We start from the raw sequence: 13,944 nt of genomic DNA, 5'->3' as shown, positions 1-13,944 counted from the left end.
ACAAATCCCCCCCCTCAATATTCAAATATGCTCAAAATGTCCTCCCCAATATATTGCTATAAACAATATTTTTAAAAAATAACTGCTATGCTATGTAAATACAAACAACAGTTTTCTAAACCTTGGCCACAATATCTGGACTTGTCTTCATATAACAATGCATAGATTTACGTTTTTTTATTGTGGTTATGGTTGTACTTTATTAATCCCTAATCTCTGCCATTACATACAATGAGACAAGAAAAGGTAAAAAAGAAAAAACAGAGCAATGTAATACAATACACTATTAGACATTATTGTAAAAAGAAAAAGTCCATTCCATGTGTTAGTGATTTTTTTTTATATTTTAGTCAGGAAATTCGTTTTCAAATTTAGATTTTTTTTCTGGGGGGGGACCCCTAGACCCCCTGGAAGATTTGGTCCCCCCCATGGCTACGGCCATGATGTAAGCACTTCATCACTCTCCGCTACACACACTCACAAACATAACGACCCCCTTACAGACATGCAGACGCCTGGGACAAGTGTTGTTGTAACCCAGCACACGTTTTATTTGTCATGCCAGCAAGGTGCATGACGGGGTGGTGTGCCCAGAACAATGCATGGCCACCTTTGTCTCCCCAGTGCTGTTATTTAAAAAAAAAGTCCACCTCGCGGAAGCACGGGATGGATTCGCACACCGCTTGCCACACATATTGGTCATGGCCGAACAAATAAACACTCAGGAGGCTGAGTTTGTAGCCCAGAGTGCTTACCAAATACAAAGATGTTGGGGAAAGTGCTGTTCACAAGTAGCACCTATGAAGGCCTGCATGGCACACAAAGGGGGTGGTGGGTGGCCAACACCATGCCCAGCCGTCTTTGTCTCCCCAGTGTTAATGTTTTTACACACCACACCAACTACTCATTTTAAAGGCTGAGTCGACCTAGGGGAGGCCCATGAACGGTTCAAATATTCGCCACTGTTATTGGTCGTGTAGGCGGGAATTGAACTCCGGTCGCCGGGTTCTTAGCGCAGTGGAGCGCTAAACACTGTGCCAACGCTCCCCACTAAAGATAAAGACTCCTCGTATATCCTGAACAGACTGTTGGGACAAGCGTTGTTAGCGAGCACCTATGAAGGCTGGCACGGCACACGAGGGGGTGGGTGGGCCAACACCACGCACCCCCCAGCTGTGTCTCCCGAGTAGCAATGTTTCACACATCGCACCAGGTACTCATTTGATGCTGAGTCAACCTAGGGGAGGCCCAGGACCGGTTCGGATAATCGTCACTAGTGTTGGCCATGAGCGGGAATCTGAACTCTGGGTGGCCGAGGTTCGCGCCACCGCTCCCCACCACTCCCCTCACCATTCACACGACCTGGCGATGATTGTATTTTCTCCCTGCACTGGGCGGGAGTCCTGGGTAGGAGCCATCCCTAAGTGCTCCCTCGGGGCAGCTCGAGTCGCACGCACACACGTTTCACAGTGGATGGTACTGCTTGTTCACTCCTCTCACCTCGCCCGGCCACTACCAGCCCTCTGGCGTTTCACACGAAACCGTGCGCATTGCGTGCGTGGCGATTGTCGCGTTGCTATGGCTGAAAATTGCTCTTAGTTGAGGACTGTCCAATTAAGATCTAAATTAAGATCCACCATGTAGTATGGGACCAATAAAGTGCAATACTCGTCATTTAATTATCTCAAACCAGTGGTTCTTATCCTGGGATGCACGTACGCTCTCGGGGTGAGTGATGCCCTTTCTGGGGGTGCGAGACACGCCAGGTTTTTTTAAATCCTTTATATTAAGTTCGCATGCTTGCTTGCTTGCGTGCTTGCTTGCGTGCTTGCTTGCTTACGACCGTGCAAATCTTTCGGTCGTTTTTTAACCCACTTCCCGTGATCCAATCGAGCTGACATTTTCCACACAGACTCGTTGTGACAGACAATGTTCGTGAAAAAAATTCCCAAAATTTTACACTTTTTAGGCAAAAAAAAAATTATTTTACATATATTCAAATATAACCCATTCTTGGCTTTGGCTGAACGTCACAGTATAAGAGCCCAGAGCGTAACCCCTCCACAGGCCGTGGCGGAGTAGCGCAGTTGGTAGCGCCCTCGCTTCCCATGCCAAAAGGTCGCGGGATCGATCCCCGCGTCCTCCACAGGCGAATATATTTTAAATCCTTTATATTAAGTTCGCTTGCTTGCTTAGGACCGTGCAAATCTTTCGGTCGTTTTTTAACCCACTTCCCGTGATCCAATCGAGCTGACATTTTCCACACAGACTCGTTGTGTGACAATGTTCGTGAAAAAAATTCCCAAAATGTTACACTTTTTAGGCAAAAAAAAAATATTTTACATATATTCAAATAGAACCCATTCTTGGCTTTGGCTGAACGTCACAGTATAAGAGCCCAGAGCGTAACCCCTCCACAGGCCGTGGCGGAGTAGCGCAGTTGGTAGCGCCCTCGCTTCCCATGCCAAAAGGTCGCGGGATCGATCCCCGCGTCCTCCACAGGCGAATATATTTTAAATCCTTTATATTAAGTTCGCTTGCTTGCTTAGGACCGTGCAAATCTTTCGCTCGTTTTTTAACCCACTTCCCGTGATCCAATCGAGCTGACATTTTCCACACAGACTCGTTGTGTGACAATTAATTTTTGTGAAAATGTTTTTCAAAATTTTTACACTGTTTAGGGAAAACGAATTAAATATTTAATTACCAATTGCTTAATACTGGCAGACAATCATCTGACCCATAGATTGCAGCCATCTCAAGCCAGAGGACGAGAGGACTCTAGCCGCCACGCATATAAAGGATTTAGAGTGAAAAACTTTGTTTTTACGGGTTTACTTGTTTCAAAGTAAATAATCGAATACACAAATTAAGTACGGGCACGTAAGTATAACTGCTTTGTTTCATCAAACTCTATGTATTTATTAACATTATACATTTTTGATGGAGAACCAAAGGGATTCAAGGCTGCAGTTAAGGTTAAGAACCACTGTCTTAAACGTAGAGTTAATCTTGGAGGAGAAAAAAAACCCCTCATAATACCCATGCAAGAAAATAATTAAGATCAAATTATTCTTGTACATTTTACTATCAGATGCCAACGCTTCACTTGAAAGCAAACATTAATGAGAACAATTTAAAGTGATCAAATGCCTTGATAATTAATCATCGTCTTCAAAGAACGTAACGTGCCGATAATGTCTTACAACTATCTTCCGATTGCGACATGCATTCCTAGAGGCTGACTGCTCGGAAGCCCGTCACTGTTCGTCATTTTTAGACGTAGCCTTGGGTTGAACTGTCCAGTGGAGCGTGTCACATTCTATACACATGTGCCAAGAGGTTCGCAGCTTTGGGCTGCGGTGGTGGAACAGTTATGGTTGTGAAGATGCAATTATATCAGCTTTAATTACAAACGTGTTGTGCACGGCTCACCTTGACAACTTCATAAACGTGCCCATAACCAGTGCAGCAGTGGCGCAGTAGTTAGCGCACTGCGCTATGAACCCGGCACCTTCGCGTTCGATTCCGGGCCGCAGCTAACACCTGTGGCGGGTGATACCTGAGCTGGTGATGGGCTCTTCGAATTCACCGGCGCACACTGTGACCAACGTGGTGAAGTATGGACGAGCATTACCCCTTGACTGACGCAGCTTCGGGAGGCCTTCATCGAGCAGTGGATTGACAAAGGGTTGCACAATGTTGTTATCATTCGTGTGCCGTATTTTGAGAGCAAAAATCGACTCGCAATGAAACAGACCAGCAAATGCAGTACTTTTGTAAATCACTTCCATTAAGGTGAATCAGTCTGTGCACAGACATATATTCTAAGTTATTTTCTTTCCAATTCGGTACAAAACTCAACAATCTAAGAGCCACGGTGCATGTGAATACATATGTACATACAGCGCCAGATTAAGCTAGTGCGGGGCCTGCAGCATATGTTATAAAGGGGCCCTAAATAAAAAAAAAACACTAATATTAAAACACATTTTTAACTTGCATAGTAAAGTAATTGTATTTTTTCATTTCCTATACAGCCAGATAATACGACAAGTCGCGAACCTTAAACACCCAGTCGTTCATAAAAGTTGAAGGCAGTATAGTACTATAGTAATAGAGCAAGTGCAGAATCACTAAACTGGAATTTATAGCTTGAACGCATTTAGTGGGGGGCCCTTGAAAGTGCGGCGCCCGTAGCTACTACAAGTGTAGCTACTTGTGCTACTAGGATCATCCGGCACTGCGTACATATGTTACGTCACGAATCAGCCCATAAAGAGTCTGATGCGGCTCCAGAGCTGCAGGTTGCCGAACCCCGTGCTGGATAAAAGCCCACTCACACTAGTGATAGGTTTTTACCCTTTCAACTGGTACAAAAACTGACACCTTTATACAAGGCATCATGTTTGCAATAACCACAACACAAGCAGTGAAAATGCAAACTAAAAGAAACAACTCTGATAATGATATGCACTGTCCTTGAAGTTGATTGGTCCACACCCGAGACAGCTTTTCTTAGAGCCTAGACTCCATTGGTGTTGGACCTGCTGACGCCAGTTGAAAGGGTAAAAACCTATCACTATATTTTGCCACTGGTAAAGGAGGTCTCGTAGTGTAAATGGCCACTCACACTGTCAGTCATACTTCCCTGTGCTGGTCAGTCCAGTTTAATGAGAGAGGGGAAGGAGGCAGTCCAGGACCACTGTAGCTAAGTCACCACTGATATTCATCTCAGCTCGTCCGGATTATCGTCCCTGCACTAATCAATGCACCGCTACTCTCCCACTATGGATAAATAGTTGAAATTAATGTGTATGTGTGTTGAAGCTATTTCGCACCGTGCGTAGTCAACCGTGCTAATCGGAGGTGCGGCAAAAAAATGTGTATACACCAGTGACGTGCGGTGAGGTCAACGGCTGGGGAGACACTGGCTAGTGTCAGAGCCAGATTCACACACTGTGGAGGCGTGGTCTCACGGATGGGGGCGTGGCCTCGCTGAGGGGGCGTGTTAGACACGTCCCCCTCAGTGAGGCAGATTTGATAGCTGCCTCCCCTGGTTCTTTTTCATTGCAGTTTCATAACGAGACCAGCGAGTCTAAATATCTTTATACACATACGTGAAATAAGTTACCTGGAGTATGGATGGCGAGGACATGAAATGAAGGGGTCTACAAACATTACATTGGTGACATACTGAGATAGTAACAGGCACGCGCTTATTGCCTGCGCTCCATCCAGTTACTGAGGGGTTGTGCAATCAGAGGGGAGGCTGAGCGCGTCGCTGCCTCACCTCTCGTCTCTTCCTGTATTTGCAACGGAGCTCCGCAAATTTGGCTATTTTGACTATAAAAATGATTGGAATCGTACAGAAATGAGATTTATAACACAGATCAGTGGAAAAATCTTAATATTTATTTTATTTGATTATTCTTTATTTTTACTTTTCTTAACAGATATTTTCATTGGAGTATGCCAGGTGAGGCTCTGCCTCCCCTGCCTCCTCTGACCGCACGTCCCTGGTATACACGTAAATATTGGCTTTTATTTCATTTAAGATATCCGTGAGACAAGAATGTATATTTGTGTTGTAACGCGCGTGCCGTCACTCCACATGCCACACCCCCCATCTTTAATATTCATGAGCGGGTGGATTTTTACACTCACGCAGAAGGTCGAGCGGAAAGCATTTTTTTCCGCAAATTTGCTTTAAGTTTCACGTTTCTTTATTGAAAGAGAATCTAATAAATAATTATACGCAGCAACAAATTGGATTTGGGGTCTGTATTTATTTCTTCAGCACTTGAGACAAAAAGTAAGTCTAATTTATGCTTCTACGTTATGGTAAAATAGACATTTCTCGGTGATTTTCCAGATATTGTATCGAATTCCCATTTATTTTAACCCAAGCGACCGAAAGCAGAAGATAATAAAGTATCAGAGCAGTGAATTTTAACAAATTGAAGGTCAGTTATATACAGTGCGACAGTGACATGAAGTGATGTGCTTCATGACGTAGTTTTGTGCCAGATTCACTGCCATTAATACAGTGCTACAGTGAACTGCCGTTAAGTGTTTGATGACATAATTTTGTGCAAGATTCACACAAGATACAATTATACTCTGCTAATTTTTTTCGTAAATATTACAGCTTGGGTCCTCGGACGGGCAAACAAGCTCGTTAAAGATATTAGTGTTGTGTCTCTATCGATGTGCAACACCAACGTGCATATGCCCAACGTGTAATTTCAAAATCAGTCTCTGGAAATTTGTATAACCCACAATACTGTATACAGTTAGAAGGCACAACAAGCGGTATAATTTGTAAGATAAAAAAAAACAACCCCTAAATAACGAGTGCAGTGTGACAATGTGCCCAACTGTGTTTGTACATGGCCTGCAGAAGCTGCAGTGATGATATAATGTGTGCTGAAAGGACACCGTTTCTTTAATAGATGATGCCGATTGTAAATGACATGTCGTGGCGTATTGCCCAGAAATAGCTGTATGGAGACCCTTCCAGCGACTTACACAAACGCGTGCACAAGCTCACACATACACAAGGATGTAACCATTATGCGTGCAACGGTGCAGACATAACCCACCATCCCCTGCTCTCCCTACCACCACCACCACCGCCACAAAACTCTGGCTGCAAAACCAAGAAATAAAAGCTGAGAGTCAACATTTTGCTCGGACTGCGATGTTCATCATCACCATTACCACCACCACCACCACCACACCAGCAACACACCTCACTCGCCAAACCGCCGTGTCTGGTGCTGACCTTATTTACTTCCACTACTCACGCACAGCAGAGCCAATCGATCTTGCTTTTATCAGAGAGAAGCAGCTGGAATCAAAGCACATGGGACCCCGAAGCGTCTGGAGCCGACCGGTAAGAGTAACCATGCTTATGACTTAAAGGTTTGAAGAGAAAAAAAAACCCCGGAAATTAAGTGGAATATTATTGATTTGAAAATCAAACATCCTTTGAAATGTTAATTACATACGTTTCCCATGTGTATGGGTTGTGCTCCCAAAGGCTGTGTTTATGTTGATTGTTTTCTGTATTCCCAAGGATGGATGTCATTTTCAGTAACAAGGAGTCTCATTAAATAACGAGGCTCGTGATGTATTTATTGTTGAACGTGGCGCTGTGCTGCTTTACGCAGGCGTGCACTTATGAGGATAGATAGAGCTTGTTGTGAACTGGTCAGGGTTAAAGAATCTCATTGTGGGGGATGCCTTGGGAGGGAATGCTAATTAAATGTACGTTCTAAGCCTCTCATCGGCAGTGTGTTGAAACAAACTCATTCGGGATCGACAAAATAACCAACACGGTACTGTGCCGTTGGAAAGAAAGTAATGGCGTTAATACATCACAGATATGTCTGTCTGTAGAAGTTGCTTCTACTATCGTGTTTAACGACCTGATGCTTGTGATGCAAAAGGCAGCACGCGAATGTGAAGGCGTTTAAGCCAAGTTGAGCTACAACGAGTAGAGAATTTTTTTTTGATTTAAAGCTTTCGTGACTGCAGGGATTCATATTCTTGGTTCTTTCGGTAAAGTCACGTAGAAGGGAAATAATGAAGTAATAAAAAGAAAACATAAAATATTATTTTATTATGTTTTATTTTTATTATTTTATTATGTTGTATTTTTATTATTTTATTATTTCCCTTATACGTGACTTTACCGAAAGAACCAAGAAGATGAATCCCTGCAGTCACGAAAGCTTTGAAATCGAAATTTTATTATGTTGTATTTTTATTATTTTATTATTTCCCTTCTACGTGACTTTACCGAAAGAACCAAGAAGATGAATCCCTGCAGTCACGAAAGCTTTGAAATCGAAATTTTATTATGTTGTATTTTTATTATTTTATTATTTCCCTTCTACGTGACTTTACCGAAAGAACCAAGAACACGAGTAGAGAGTTAAAGGAGAGCTGATCTCAGATTGAAGTACAGTGATACATTCTTGTTCCATTACGGATTTACCCAGTGACAAAATCACCCGGAATGCACCCCATGTTGTCGTCATATCTCAGAAGCCAGCGTAGAGTAAGTATGGCGACTGCTTTGATGGGCAAACACCCTGCAGCATAAACCGGTTTGCTATAGGCTGAGGAGCTATACCGTGGGCAGTGCAGCAACAATACGGTGTTCTTCTATGCTCATATACTGTATTGCTTCCCTTCTGTACCGACGGACATCGATCAGTTTGTGCAATACCCTCCACGCCCTGCGGTGATTGACGAAATTATTTACGCAGCAGCAGCGTGCACGTTGTCCACTCGTGCACTGGATTGTACACGTGCTTTCTTCGGTAAGGAGATTGAACTGAGACTGAATTGGGGTTGGAAATAATTATTATTAGCGTTTGCACTGTGTGCCGAGCCGACGAACAGCATCGTCTTCAGCACGGTGAAGCGCCGGTAGTCCACCGTCAAAACATGTCAGTGGACAGTCGTTCACAATGTGTGACATTGTCTGCGGTGCTCCACAGCTGCAGGTCGGGGTTGGAAATAACCTGGGAAAACAATATGCGCTCGTATGCAGGGGCGCAGCGACATATTTAAACGGGGGGTTATGCAAGATCCGACTGTGCCCCCTCCCCCGCCAATCCTTTCTCCCTACTCACTTTTACAGGAAATAGCTACGGATGTTTTTAACCCGTATACGGTACAATATTACGTAGGCTATAACTATATTATTTTAATTGCACTGTGTATTGAGTTTTAGAGGGAGACAATCTCACATGGTAGACTGCAGGTACATTTATTAAAGTCACGTAGAAGGGAAATAATAAAATAATACAAATTAAACATAATAAATTACAATTCTCACGACGTTTCGGCCACGACGCAAGCAGCCGTCCTCAGGTGAAAAACAGGTCTGTTGGAAAGACAGCGTCTGAGGACGGCTGCTTGCGTTGTGGCCGAAACCTCGTGAGAATTGTATTTTATTATGTTACATTTATTTTATTTTATTATTTCCCTTCTACGTGACTTTACCGAAAGAACCAAGAAGATGAATCCCTGCAGTCACGAAAGCTTTAAATCGAAAAAAATGGTGTTACTAGTTTATCTGTTGATTCAGGCCCCCACTTGAGACCCACTGGGGTCCTATGCGTCGCATAGCGCTACCACGTAACCCCCCCCCTCCACCATAGTTGCGCTCCTGGTCGTATGATCGGAATTGTCTGGGAGCACGTGAACGGCAGCGATGTAACGTGGAGGAGGGAATGTTATCGCAGTTGCTGTGTATGTGGTCAGACTGTAGCCTCCCACTGCTTCAGTGGGAGGCAGTCGAGTGCTGAAGCTCTGAGGCAAGCATGGCTCCCACGTGCCACATGGCTGCATGCTTCTACCATGTTGCAACATTTTACTAAAAATAGTCAACCATTCCGCTGTATTAACTAAAAAAAAATCTGCCTCGGCTGGCCATGCAGTGATAAACAGATGGCGATGCGTTCTGTCACCGGCAGAATGCGCTATGGAGCAACTCAATTCCCGCGACATTTCTAATGAAATGACAATTGTTACATTCTAGATTTGAAGCTTTCGTGACTGCAATGATTCATACTCTTAGGTTTTTTCGGTAAAGTCACGTAGGTAAAAAATGTATAATAAAATAAAATAATAATAAATGAAAATAACTAAATTAAATCTCGACGTTTCGGAGGCAACACAAGTCTCCGTCTTCATGTGGGACCGTCACAGCTAAATTTACTGTATCATCTTGATACAGAGACTTGTGTTGCCTCGGAAACGTCGTGATTTAATTGAGTTATTTTCATTAATATTATTTTATTTCATTATAATTTTTTTACCTACGTGACTTTACCGAAAAAACCTAAGAGTACAATTGTTAAAGTAACATTGCCGTTATTGCTTCATAAAACCTTATTGACATGCACCTGACCAACTCCACTTCATACTTTGTGACATTTAATTCTCAAGAGTCGGATAAAAAAATTATTGGAACGTAATGCGAGCGTGCGCGTCTGTGTCAATACGAATGTGAATGAAACTCGAGGCCAGGAATGAAATCGAAAGTCGCGTGAATGGACAAAAAGGATTTGGGTCTCGCTGTGTCGGGCGGATGCCCTGGGAGTTCTCCTCACAGGCGCTGTCCCACCGCTGATCGGCACGGGGTCTTTGGCCTGCTCCGTTTATGGCCTGGGCCGGTTCGTCCCTCCTTAGCACAACAATAATAGTGAGCGGGGGCTCCCCCTCGCTCACCATATTGATACCGAACTTGGTGCGGATGCCCGGTCGGCATAGACACAGCGCAGGACTCCCGTCCTCAAGCGATCCCACAACCCACGCCTCCTCCAGGCAGCTGGATTAGAGGCGCACGCCACGGCTCTATCCACTGCTGGACGGTGTTGGGTGCGAGATGCTTCGACCGCGCACCGCGGGGTTCGTGAGCTTCCAGCCTGTGTGACGTCACTGAGGCGCGGCGTGCTCGCTGAGCGGAAAACGGAGGGGGGGGAGAACGATGGCAATTTAATTGCCACCACTACCACCACCATCATCATCAACACCACCACCATCACCACCAGTAGCAGCATTACAACTATTATTACCATCACAACGACCGTCATTATCAACATTACCACCACCAGCAACATCACCACCAACAGCAGCATCACAACTATTATTACCATCGCCACGACCATCATAAGCACAATCACCTCCGCGAACATCACCATACCCGCCATTCGCCACTCAGTGTCGGTGACGCCACCACAGCCCCTGTGCCAGGCCAGGTGCACGTTGACGCCACGCGAAGCGTCAAAGGCTCGCTGACAGACGGTCACGGGACAGACCCAGGTGCCATGGGTTGACCGACGAAGATGTCTGCTGCACAAGCTGTGGCCCACTACTGTGCCAACAACTCGCTGAATTTTAGGCGCCCGGCCCTCCGCTCGTTGTTGTGAGCGTGGCTCCTCTCGTGGGCAGTTGGAGGCTCCACATCCTCATCGCAGATTAACACGCAGGAGTCTTTCACGACCAATCTCATCCATAGTTATTTTTTGAGTTAGATCGCGTGAATATAAATGTTTTGCTAAACCTGCCACCACCCGACACAGCCAATTAGTAAGGTTTGTCACGTAATCAGAATATGCCAATTCGTTAGAAAATCCACAACAATTACAATCTGAGTACGACGTTTCGCCAGTAATTACAGTTGATGAGGCTAGTTGTAATTACTGACGAAACGTTGTACTCAGAATGTAAATGTTGCGGCTTGGCTCTCCAACACACCGGTGTGCTGTACTAGTGACGAATTGCCATGTTCTGTTTACGTGACAAACCTTACTAATTGGTTGTGTCGGGTGGTGGCGGGTTTAACGACACATTAATATTTACGCGATCTAACCCAAAAAAACCCTATATTTTGGATCCTCATAACAAACACCACCACAACTATCATTGCCACCACCACGACCATCATTGCCACCATCACCAGAACTATCATCACTATCGTCATCTAATATATTTTTGCGGATGGCCACGACGAGAGGGTTTCAACAGAGAGTTCGTGTTGTTTTGCTCTTCCTCCTCTGTTGAAGGAGTGCAAACAACTGCACTCTACGGTTCAAAGTTTGGGTTGCATGGCCACAATCGCACTCCTGTGGCTTGTGTCTTTACTGTGACAATTCACAAAAGGAGATGTGGCACATCGGCCTGTTAATGTATTATGGTGCGGTTGATGGTTCCATCAATACAGGGAAACGCTGTGGCGATGACCAAGAGGGAAGCATGGGTGAATGCAGGGTTTTGTGAAAATACGGCTCAGTGCTGCCACCTTGTGGATATACTGAATTACAACTCTATAATAGAGGTTTTTGGATTAGACGGCGTAAATTTTAACGTGTCGTTAAAGCTGCCACCACCCGACACAGCCAATCAGGAAGCGTTGTCACGTAAACAAAACATGTCAATTAAATACTAGTTCAGCATACCGGTGTTTTTGAGAGAAAACCCACAGCATTTACAATTCGAGTACGACGTTTCACCGGTAACTGCAACCGACCTCAGGCGACAGCCAGATGAGGCGAAAGCCTACGTATTAAACTGTATTCGTTTTTACTATTTTTTTTAATTTTTCCCAGGTAAGGCCCACTGAGCTGTATACAGTAACTCTTTTTCAGAAGTGCACCTGGTCACAAATGATGGCTCAACGAGGTGGATTTTCGCGTGGAAATTTATAGCTGCCAAATAATCTAAACGCAACATTGATTCTTAATGTGAAGAGAAAAATCGGAGGTCCCGGAGATAAATCATGCAAAGAACATGCAGACTCCAAATATACAGCAGGCGTCAGGGTCGGGATCCATTCAACGATCTCCTGTACACCAGGCGAACCCATGACCCACGACCTCCTGTACAGAGATACCAGGCGAGGCAGTTTTAGCATCTCGCCACCTCTGGCAATTGTCGCCTCTTATGGCGAATGCGATGGTTCCAGTACTCCAGCGTCCAGCCTCACTCGGGTTCTGTACAAGGCACACATTCCCAGGGACCACCACTCCTTTCTTCCGTACGGCCGATGTAGATGCAGAGGAACGACTACAATTTCACATTTCCCAGCAACACATTCCTGCGGAGGGAGCTGGTAGGAACGTTGGGTTGCTCGGTCAATGGCCAGGGTCAACGGCGGCGTGGTGTATTCCGCAAATATGGCCGACTGTGAGGGCGGGCACAAGCCGGCGTGAGTAGGTTAAACGTTGAGTTTTACAAGGGCACCACGGGGTGACCAGCCCCTCCCCACCGAGCCCCACCCATCCCACCCAGCCCCTCCCCACCCAGCCCCACCCCCCACCCAGCCCCTCCCCACCCCTCCCACCCCCCACCCAGCCCCACCCCTCACACCCCCCACCCAGCCCCACCCTCCCCTCCCAGCCCCTCCCCACCCTCTCCTCTCCACCCAGCCCCACCCACTCCCATTTTTTGATGCACGACGGACGGACACAATAATCCCCTGTGGGCTGGTGTAACCAGGAGGTTCCTACCAGTACGAGCCAGATTAACGGCGTCAGCAGGGGCAGTAGCGGAGTTTATCGCCGTGAAGTCTCCTTCGTATTTGTGGATGGGGCATTGCGTCGTTGGGTTCGAGCATTAGCTATGCACAGCGTGGTGCAACAGGGGGGGCAGCAGAGAGCTCTCTACAATGCCATTCACTGCAGCAGGGTACACACGCGCACGTGTAACTGCAATAACAGCTGCAGGACCGTGGATATTTACGCGATCATAAATGTACATTTGTTCATTATTTTATTTAATGGAATAATTGTTCACTAACCTGTGAGATTACAAATTTTCTGGGCATTTGTGGGCAAAAATTAAACAACTAAAATACTGTAATGACCTTTATCCTCATGGACCAGCACGTGGATTGAGGTCGTGTGTTTCTTACCCGTACACCGTGTGACCGCTACGCATTGTGACTGTGATCTTGCTGGGGGTAATACCATATCAGAAGTTGGCACATATATCGACGAGTCTATGCTCATAACTGGAAAAATAAACACATCGAAAACCAACATTTTATGTGTGTGCGTGTAAACGCTTTACACGTAGACACATTACAGTACTGTGCGTCGTTAGCGAACCGAGTAAATTTACCTCGGTGTAATTGAGTGTACGGCTGATATAATATAGCGAGCTCCACAGGCTCGAGTGGTGGCGATGGTTGGTGGTGGTGGTGTGCGTTGGGTGGTGGTGGTGTGCGTTGGGTGGTGGTGGTGTGCGTTGGGTGGTGGTGGTGTGCGTTGGGTGGTGGTGGTGTGCGTTGGGTGGTGGTGGTGTGCGTTGGGTGGTGGTGGTGTGCGTTGGGTGGTGGTGGTGTGCGTTGGGTGGTGGTGGTGTGCGTTGGGTGGTGGTGGTGTGCGTTGGGTGGTGGTGGTGTGCGTTGGGTGGTGGTGG

This window comes from Lampetra planeri, chromosome 14 (genome assembly GCF_965212315.1).
Source record: "Lampetra planeri chromosome 14, kcLamPlan1.2.h2, whole genome shotgun sequence".
NCBI classification, from domain to species: Eukaryota; Metazoa; Chordata; class Hyperoartia; order Petromyzontiformes; family Petromyzontidae; genus Lampetra; species Lampetra planeri.
The sequence above is the reverse complement of the archived record's forward strand: the minus strand, read 5'-3'. Positions refer to the sequence as shown.